The sequence below is a fragment of the Arachis ipaensis genome, chromosome B10 (genome assembly GCF_059453495.1).
Source record: "Arachis ipaensis isolate K30076 ecotype BB chromosome B10, ASM5945349v1, whole genome shotgun sequence".
Lineage (NCBI taxonomy): Eukaryota > Viridiplantae > Streptophyta > Magnoliopsida > Fabales > Fabaceae > Arachis > Arachis ipaensis.
In genome coordinates this window covers 59,498,628-59,505,296 of record NC_142435.1, presented here as the reverse complement: position 1 = coordinate 59,505,296, position 6,669 = coordinate 59,498,628, and the positions used below count along the sequence as shown (strand labels likewise).

Sequence of the window (6,669 nt, the reverse complement as noted above, 5' to 3'; positions counted from 1 at the left end):
AGTTTGTTTTTAAGTTCCTTAAAAGCTATCATGCATTCCTCATCAAAAACAAAAGGTACATTAGAGACTAGTAGGTTGCTCAAAGGTTTGGCAACCTTGAAAAAGTCTCTAATGAATCTCCTGTAGAAGCCAGCATGTCCTAGAAAACTTCTAATTGCCTTGACATTGCAAGGTGGGTGTAACTTTTCAATCACCTCCACCTTAGCCTTGTCCACCTCTATGCCCTTTTGGAGATCTTATGACCAAGGACCACCCCCTCTATAACCATGAAACGGCATTTCTCTCAGTTTAAAACGAGGTTGGTCTCTTGGCATCTCTTTAGCACCAAGGCTAAGTGGTGTAAGCAATTAGAATATGAGTTACCAAATACAGAAAAGTCATCCATAAACACCTCAATGAATCTTTCAACCATGTCTGAAAATATGGAGAGCATGCACCTTTGGAATGTTGCAGGTGCATTGCACAATCCAAAGGGCATTCTCCTATAAGCAAAAACACCATATGGACAAGTAAATGAAGTTTTTTCTGGTCTTTGGGGTCTATAACAATTTGGTTGTAGCCAAAATAACCGTCCAAGAAGCAGTAATACTCATGTCCAGCCAATCTCTCAAGCATCTGATCCATGAAAGGTAAGGGAAAGTGATCCTTCCTGGTGGCCTCATTAAGCTTCCTATAATTAATGTACATGCGCCACCCGGTCACGGTTCTTGTGGGTATCAGCTCATTCTTCTCATTCAGTACAACAATGACCCCTCCTTTCTTTGGGACTACTTGTACTAGGCTTACCTAAGGCTGTCTGAGATGGGGTAGATCACCCCTGCTTGCCACAACTTTAATACTTCTTTTTGGACAACTTCATTCATGGTTGGATTCAGCCTTCTTTGCTGCTGCCTTCAGGATTTAGCACCTTCTTCAAGTAGTATCTTGTGCATACACATTGAAGGGCTTATTCCTTTTAAGTCTGCAAGTGTCCAGCCTATGGCGTCCTTGTGTTGTTTCAGCACTTGGATAAGTTCTTCCTCCTGCTCCTCACTAAAAATTGAATTGATGATCACCAGGTAGGTGTTGTTGTCACCCAGATATGCATATTTCAAGCTTGGTGGTAAGGTTTTTAACTCGAGTTTTGGTGCCTCTACTTTTTTACTGTCTTTGGGGTTCAACATGATTGAATTCTCCATAGTTCTTTGTGGTTGTTCTCCACTTGATGCTTGTTCCTCTAGCTCAATAGCTCATTCACATTGTTCTTCTTCCAAAACTCCTTGAACTATCTGTTCTATGGTATCCACCATCATGCATTCTCCTATGGATTCCTTGGGGTAACTCATTGCCTTGAAGACATTGAAGACCATTTTCTCTTCATGTAATCTTAAGACTAATTTCCCTTTTGGTACATCAATGATGGCTCCAGCAGTAGCTAGGAATGGCCTTCTTAGAATGATTGATGTGTTAGCCTCTTCTTCCATATACAATATAACAAAGTCAGCTGGGAAAATAAATTTTCCCACTTTCACCAGCAAGTCTTCCACTACCCCATGTGGGAACCTGAAGGTTCTGTCAGCTAATTGGAGTGCCATTCTTGTTGGCATGGCTTCCTCAATCTTCATCCTCTTCATCATGGTTAGGGACATGAGATTGATGCTAGCTCATAAGTCACACAAGGCCTTCTCAATGTTGATATCCCCTATGATGCAGGGGATTTGGAAACTCCCTGGGTCCTTCATTTTCTGGAATAGCGTCCTTTGTATTATGGCACTACACTCCTCAGTTAACACTATGGTCTCTTTTTCTCCCCAGTTCCTCTTTCTTGTCATGAGCTCCTTCAGAAATTTGGCATAGAGTGGCATTTGCTCCAATGCCTCAGCAAATGGTATGTTAATTTGGAGCTTTGAAGATCTCTAAAAATCTAGAGAACTGGCCATCCTTCCAATCTTTCCTCAGTCTTTGTGGATATGGCGCTTTTGACATATAAGGCTTCAAGATTGGCTTTGGTGATGATGGGGTAGGGGTCTCCTCTTCATTCTTATTTTCAGGCTTTTCTGTAGCTTCTTTTTGTTGGTTGCTCTGGCTTGGGTTTGCTTCTTCCACCACCTTTTCACTTCTAAGTGCGATGGCTTTGCATTCCCCTCTTGGGTTAGCCATGGTATCACTGGAAAATGTATGTGTGAACATAGGAATTTGCTTGGACAGAATCCCTACTTGTGCTTCCAATTTTGAAATGGCTGCGCCTTGATTCTTCAGATTTGACTTGTACTCTTCTTGGTTGGCATCTATCCTCTTGTCAGCTTGTGTTTGTCTCTCCAAAAGAGTGAAAATAGCTCCTGTCAGCTATGACGACAGTTGTGCTATTGCAGCTTCTATTCTCTCAAAGTTGCTTTTGATCTCACATGGTTGCATGGTTGAGGTTGATGTGTCTTGATGGTGGTTGTTATGCATTGGTTGAGTGGAATGATATGATGTGTTTTGTTCATTATGGTAGGGTCTATTATTGTTTGGTTGATGGTTGGGGTTGTGATTTTGGTATTGATTGGCTTGGTATGGCTTTGTATGATCTGGATTGTGGTTTTGTTGGTTCTCCCACCCAAAATTTGGGTGGTTCTTCCAACCTGCATTGTATGACTTGGAGTTTGGGTCATATGTGGGTCTAGAATTGTTCTTATAATTAGCTTGTTCACAGTCAACTTCTGGTGCATCTCCTTCATGTTGAGGGGCTTGGGCTTGAATGGCTGAGACTTGATTACTCTCTATCTTATTGGTCAAGGCTACTAGTTGTGCAGTGATCAATTTGTTTTGGGTCAGCAGGACATCCATTGAGTTGAGTTCCATCACTCCTCTCTTTTGAGTTCTTTCTGAAGCATAGAAGTACTCATTCTCGGGTACAGTCTGATACAAAGGTTTGTTGTCGGTCTAGATTTTCTCCTTAAAGAAAGGAATTACTTCGTTGTAAGCATAGCTCCAAACCAACAAACAACTCTCACATCAAATTAAAATTTGGTTTTGTCACAAGTACAAACCCCAATAAGAATTAACCGAAGTATTTAGACTCTGGGTCGTCTCACAAGGAATTGCAATGAAGTGGTCAATTATTGGCTATGAAGGGGCAAAGGGGTTTTGGGTTATAAGAGGAACAAGAAAAGGTAAATTAAGCAAGTAATTAGAGAAAGCAATTAATAAAGAGAGACATTCATGGCAAGGTTTGAGATCATAGGCTTTCTATCCTAGTCATTAATCATAACAATAATTAACAAGAATTTATCTTATTTCGTCATCTCCAACATTGGAAGAAGGTGTAAGTTATCTTCCATGAGAAAAAGTCAAAGAAGACTAGCTAATCTCAACCCAAAAGTCCTAATCAGCTCACCAATCGAATTAGCAAGAGATTAGAGTCAATGGAAATCATACTAGCCAACATAAGTTGGGTTTTCATGACTCAAGATTGCCTAGTTACTCTTTCCAAGCCAAGAATGCTCAAAATCTACTCTAACATCCAACCAAGCATTTTGTCAAACACTTGGAAGGCATAAAATAAAAGCATAATAAATGACAAGAAATAGTAAAATCTAACAACTATCAATGGCAAGGAAAGTAAATCACAACTCAAATTAATAATTAAAAGAACATCAAACATAAATTTCATAAACGAGATCCAAATCCATCAAGAGTTCATCATCACAAAAGAAATATAACAGAGAAATTAACATGAAAACTAAGAGATTCAAGTAGTAGGAACAAGAAATTATAAAGGAAACAAGATGAAAACATGAGATTGAACCTAGATCTAGAAGAAATTATCCTAAGAATCCTAATTCTAGAGAGAAGAGGGAACTTCTCTCTCTAAAAACTAACCTACATGGTGCTATACTACCAAACAATTACTCCCCCCTTGCCCAAGCTTGAATTCTGCATGAAATAGCATCAAAAATGAGTTGGGTTAGGCCCAAAGTGCTTCAGAAATCACCCCCAGCGATTTCATCTTTAGTGGGCCATGTGCAGCATCGGTGCATTGAGTGCGAAGAGGTCAGGCTTGACAGCTTTGCGGTTCCTTCATTTCTTCATGAGTTATCCCACTTTGCATGCTTTTCTCCTCACTTCTTCCATCCAATACTTGCCTTATGAACCTGAAATCACTCAACAAACATATCAAGGCATCGAATGGAATTAAAATGATTTAAATTTAGCTATTTTAAGGCCTAAAAAGCATGTTGTCACACTTAAGCATAAATTTAGGGAGAATTACAAAATCATGCTATTTCATTGAATAAATGTGAGAAAAGTTGATAAAATCCCCTAAATTAAGCACAAGATAAACCACAAAATTGGGATTTATCACAGTCTCTATGACATCTATGGCTTCTTCAATAGTTTTTTTCTTATTGAGTGAGCCTCTAGAAGAATGATCTACTGCTTGATTTGACTCATATGACAGTCCTTCATAGAAGATGTGTAGTTGCACCCACTCACTGAACATGTCAGGCGATATTTCCTTGTCAAATCCTTGAACCTCTCCCAGGCCTCATAGAGTGTTTCACCATCTTGTTGTCTGAAAGTTTGCACCTCAGCTCTTAGCCTGTTGACTCTTTGAGGGGGGTAAAATCTTGCTAGAAATTTGTTTACAACATCATCCCATGTAGTTAAACTCTCCTTGGGAAATGCTTCCAACCACTTTGCAGCCTTATCTCTAAGTGAGAAAGGGAACAAAAGTAGTTTGTAGGTGTCAGGGTGTACACCGTTGGACTTTACAGTGTCACAAATCCTCAAGAATGTGCTGAGATGTTGATTTGGATCCTCCTGGGATCCTCCTCCATATGAACAATTATTCTGAACAAGTGTGATGAGTTGAGGTTTTAACTCAAAGTTATTGGCATGGATTGTTGGTTTGAGGATGCTGTGATGCCAGGGCATTTTGGCCAGTTTCACTGACCTTTTCTTTACTGTTTTTAAGGTAGTTTCATGCATTTTCTTAGAAAATAAGCAATTTTTGGGTAGATATTCACTTACATCTTGATTCAAGCATACATTGTGCACTTTACATGATTTCATGAGAATTTTGCATGAATTATATGATAAATTGGATGATGCATGATCCCATGATTAAGAGCAAGACTTTGATGCACTTTGTTTGATTGATTTCAGGCCAAAAGAAGATGAGAAGAGCCACGTTAGTGGCTACGTTAGTTACACTAACGTGGGCACTAACGTGGAAGGAAGGAAAGCCCCAACGTTAGGGAGAAAAGTTAGTGGCATTAACTTTGAAGAAGGAGAGCATGGAACGATAGCAAGGAAGACCCACGTTAAGAGTCACGTTAGCTACACTAACGTGAACTCTAATGTAGGGACAAAAGGCACCAAGCAACGTTAATAGGGAAGGTGTGCCCCAATAACGCTTGCAAAAGGGGTATATGCCAACGTTAGTGGAAAAAGGAGTGCCACTAACGTTTGCGAAGGCTAGAAGACCCATGTTAGTCTCCACGTTAGTGAGATTAACGTGGGAACTAACGTGGAAGGAAAGGGGAATGCCAACGTTAGTGGAAAAGGTGAGTTCCACTAACGTTGGCGAGGCAAAAAGATCCACGTTAACTCCCACGTTAACTAAGTTAACGTGGTAGTTAATGTGGGCAAAAGTCCCACCTGGCAGCCTGACCATGCCTTCTTCAAACACGCATAACTTGAGCCACAAAGCTCCAAATGAGGTGATTCCAGTGGCATTGGAAAGTAGGATTCCAGAGCTTTCCAAGTATAAATGGCACTACATGGTTGACACTAAATTTGAGGGAGAAAACCTGCCCCGAAAGAGCAATGATGAACATGGTATCAACCTGTATTAAGGCCAACTGACCTCTTCACCTTCCAAGAAGTGTAACTCGAGTTGTAGAGCTCCAAATGATGCACTTCCAAAGGCGTTGGAAAGTAGACATCAAGAGCATTCCAACAATATATAATAGTATGGGGTGGACATTGATTATGAGCTCCAGAACCTGGAAATATTAAGCCCCTGGTCGCTAGCGTTATCGGGACTCACGTTTTCCATTAACGCTAGCGACTATGCCAGCGACCATGTCCACTTCAAAGGAGCATAACTTGAGTTATAGGGATCCAATTGAGGTGATTGTAGTTGTGTTAGAAAGCTGACATTCAGAGCTTTCCAATGATATATAATACTCTATAGTGGGCATGAAATTGGAGCACAAACAAGAGGCATCTTTTAAGCCCCAAAAATACCAGCTGGGCAGCAAGTGCAACGTTAGCCACAATAACTTTAGCACTAATGCCACACTTGTAGCATTAGTGTGGCTAACTTTAGCACTAACTTTAGCACGTGGACCTCAACTTGACTCACTTCTCCCTCAAGTCCACTTCAAAGCTCAAGCAAGTAAGCCCACAATTGTCAACCAATCAAGACCACAAGAAGCATCTAGAATAGGAATTTTCATTTAATTGTAATTTGCTTTTAATTTCATTTTTTAATTTAGGAGAGCCTATATAAAGGCCTTAGTTTTTACATTGAAAGCATTCTGAAAATTGAAGGAAGGGGGAGAGAGTGAAGACCAATTCGAACTTCTGTGAATTGGCACACTCCAAGGGGAGTGGGTCTTCGGACCCCTCCCCTCCTACACTCTTCTTCCTTTTCTCTTCTTTTTCTTTCCTTAGTAGTAGTTTAATTCTAGTTTGTAT

General features: G+C 40.3%; 1 pseudogene; it reads left to right on the top strand.

Annotated features, from left to right (window-relative positions):
- The first annotated feature begins 4,468 nt into the window (after positions 1–4,468).
- LOC148580213 (small nucleolar RNA R71) lies at positions 4,469–4,566 on the top strand (annotated as a pseudogene).
- Positions 4,567–6,669: the final 2,103 nt, after the last annotated feature.